The sequence below is a fragment of the Pinus tabuliformis genome, chromosome 2_2 (assembly GCF_031772625.1).
Source record: "Pinus tabuliformis cultivar Carrire ecotype Pingquan chromosome 2_2, CPIR1, whole genome shotgun sequence".
Classification (NCBI taxonomy): Eukaryota; Viridiplantae; Streptophyta; class Pinopsida; order Pinales; family Pinaceae; genus Pinus; species Pinus tabuliformis.
In genome coordinates, this window is record NC_142300.1 from 303,705,778 (window position 1) to 303,709,724 (window position 3,947).

At 32.6% G+C, this 3,947-nt stretch overlaps 1 pseudogene; it reads right to left on the reverse strand.

Moving 5' to 3' along the window:
- Positions 1-578: 578 nt before the first annotated feature.
- On the reverse strand, positions 579-1,708 carry LOC149192502 (protein DOWNY MILDEW RESISTANCE 6-like; annotated as a pseudogene).
- Between the last annotated feature and the right edge of the window lie 2,239 nt (positions 1,709-3,947).

The following is a 3,947-nucleotide window of genomic DNA, read 5'->3' on the forward strand; positions in this document are numbered from 1 at the left end:
AATGCAAAGGATGGATCAAGGAACAAAGTGTGGTTAGTTTGTTTGACAAATCATTTCACCAAGTATTAATATAGGGGGGCTTAACCCATTGTTATTTATAATGAACCCTTGACCGGAAGGTCATGTAAATTCCTGGGGGGGGAATGGTTTATACATAGGAATATGCATACTGTGGGTAAAGTTGGGGTAACCCTGCGTCAACAACACAAAATTTTGTTAAAAAAATATTAATTTTGATTTTGTGAATTTTTTTTTTGAAAGCTATAGTATTCTTAAACAAAATAAGTTAATTCCAAGGCACCACTGACAGAATGTTTGTAGATTATATATGACCACTCATAAATAAATATCTAAATTATATATGACCACTCATAAATAAATATTTTTCACTTCCAGTCTAGTGAAATTTCATTAATGAAACATATCTTGCATTAACCATTGTGTTAAAACTTGTTTCACATGAGAACACACCATGTCCTAATTAGTTAGACATGAATAGCACCACAAAAACTGCTCACATGCAAGCAATCCCCCATATTGATGACAAAGGAATTGGGGAATAGCTTCACACTAATCAATTATCCATCTTTTTGCTTGAATTGAAGCCCTCCAACATCGTGCTTAGCAAACAAAGTGAGAGCCCCAATGTCCTTGTGGCGACCCACTCCCAGAGCACAAGGCAAGTGGAATAATGATTCTATAGTGCAAATGATGACCTCAGAAGCGAAGCTTGTTCCTCAAACTTGAAATTGAAATAATCAGCTAGCAACCCTAAGCTTAGAGATATGACTTCCACTAATCTAAAAGAAATATTCTCCACGACCCCTCCATATTTCTCGCAGGCCTTCCTATATCCACAAGCCATTGCAAACTAGTCAATATCTATCAAAAATTTAGAAGCCAAATCTCAATACATAGGAGTAGGTAATTGTGCTGAGAGATATCAAATCCATGGAGGTGAAAATATCAACTATCTCTTAAGATTGACGCTTCTAGGGAATCGATGCCTCGCCATGCATAACAACTCAGGTGCGTTTTGTGGCCACTGATTTGTCACTATGTGAATCTCATTGGACTCAAGTTCGAAACTTGAAGGAAGGAAAAATTTGTATGGGAGTGCAAAATCAAAGACCTCTTTCTGGTCCCTGACATTTTTTGTGAGCTCTATGTCGTAATAACCCAATGGGTTTTCGAAATCTCTCCTCACTTTGGTTTTTTCTTGCAAGGGGAGGGAAAATAAATTGGTTGCTTCAGATTGGACTGTGTGGAGGAGGTCATGGGAGATGCCATAGTTGATGACTTGGAAGAATCCCCAATCCTTGCAAGCTACGTGTATTTGAGCGACGAGAGAGTCCAATGTGGTGGGGTGTGGTGGGGTGTGGTGGAGTAATGGGATTGAGAGGGGAAATATCTATAAGGGGGATTTGATCATCGAGCGTGAAATCGCAGTGTTTGTCATTTGGGCAATATTCCGAGGAGGAGATGCAAGTTGCATCGATGCCTACATTGGCTCTCTAAACCCATTTCTTTCTTTTTCTTTTGTTTGACGTTTTTTCAATGCCTAATATTAACCTTGGTGGATGGATTTAGTATTAATGGATTTAAATACTAGTACTACCACATTTATAAATGTGATTGATATAAGATGATAGGTGTATATGAAACATATCTACAACCATATTTACTACTGTGGTTGATATACGCCCATAGACATATGTCCACCACCCACCACATTAATAACTGTTACCTGTATTTTATTAAAAGCTAATTATTTCTCATTATTAATAACTATATAAATAATAATAAAAATATTATTATTTATTTATATAATTATACTTATTATATTAACATTATTTTCTATATTAATATAATATTAGTTATTACGTAAAATTTTGCTAATATATTAATAGTTATATTTAAAACTATAATATAATTCACATATAACATAATAATAATATTTAGTTATTATTAATAATATGTATTTATTATGATATCGTCAATAATTTTTATATATTTACTTGGAGTATATTAATAATATTAACTGTATATTAAACTAAAATATATTATACTATTACTTATAAATATTTCTATATAAAAGAATGTTTTATATAATAACATAATATGTTATAGTAACATATTATAAAGTTTAAACCCTAGGGTTTAAACCCTCATATATTAAACTCTAGGGTTTATTAATTACTAGGGTGTATTAATTTCTTATGTTTTAAATATTCATCCCAAGATATTAATAACCTCTTGGAATTAATATTTTAAACCCAACTAATTAACAAACCAAAGGGATTAAATTATAAACCCAATCAATTATTAATATTATAAAGCGAAGCTACTAATAAGCTTAAGGGTTTAATATTATAAATATTATAAACCCAAAAGATCAACAAACTCAAGGAATCAATATTAAAATCACATGGGATTAATAAACTCTAATAATTAACATTTTAAACCCAAAAGATTAATAAACCCAAGGGATTAATATTTTAAACTCAAGGGATTAATAAACCCAAGGGATTATTAATATTATAAACCCAAGGGAGTAATAAACCCAAAAGCTTAATATTCAAAGTCAAAGGAATTAGTAAACCCAAGGGATAAATAGTATAAACCCAAGTGATCAAAAAACTAATATTAAAAACACAAGCAATTTATAAACCCGAGAATTAATATTTTAAACCCAATAGATTGATATTTTAAACCTAGGATATTGATAAACCCACAAAATTATTAAGATTATAAACCCAAGGGATTAATAAATCCTAGAGATTATTAATATTATAAACCCAACCACATTAGTAAATGTGGTTTAAAAACACTGATAAACATTATTAGTATAAATGTAATAGTGATCATAAAATTAATATTCATATTGATAAATATATAATAAAAAAATATATTAATATTAAAAAATAACTATTATAATAAAAATATCATTACTCTAATAATTATTAATTTATATCAACAATTAGTTATGGTGTTAATAAATAACTATTAAAATTCTTCTTGACATTGTGGTAAGATTTTAAAAATCCCAATTTTCTGGCTTAGGCGAGGAGCGAAGAAGTAGAACGAGGGTTTTAAATAGGGAGCGACGGGAGCGAGGTGGTAACAATGGAGGGGCAAGGAGGGGGGAGCTCCACTACCTCCTATAGTCATGTAGTTGCAAATAGAAGCAAGGAGGTTGGTTCGAATCGATTCAAAAAACAATGGAGGCAGAAACCTAGAGGATAAACACAAAAAAGCCAAAAAGCATCAAATCTCATGAACAGGAAGAGAATCATGAGGAAGTCAGAAGAGAGAAGAGAATAGGAGATAATAGTTAGAGGACTGAGCATAAGACTGTGATAGGACTCTATAATCCCAGGTCAACCATTAAACCACGGTTTGTCTTAAATGATCTAGCGTTACAGGTGCACAGGGATCACATGGTGGCATATGCGGTTATATGCAAATTTATGGGAATATGGCCAATGGAGAAGGCTTTGCACACATGGATAAGAAACCACTGGAAACCAAAGGGATAAATAAAGGTTCATCTTGGGTCCAAGGGTTTCTTCACAGTGGCTTTCACAAACCTAGAGGATAAAGACAAAGTGTTTGAAGGAGGACCATATTTCTATGCTACTGCAGGCCTATACATGCAACCATGGGTGATGAATTTTTTCCCGGAATGAGAAACATTCACATCGGTATTGATATGGATAAGACTCTACTCCCTACCTTTAGATTATTGGCTATCAGAATCCTTAAAGCCGTAGGCAATTAAAATTAGGTCATTTTTTAAAAATATGAGATGCGACTTTGCGAGGTAAATATACCTCCTTCACCTGCATATGTGTAGAAATGGACCTATCGAGAGAACTTCCAAATGAAATCATTCTAGAAATATATGATGAAGAATGGGTCCAGGCTGTGGACTATGAACATTTCCC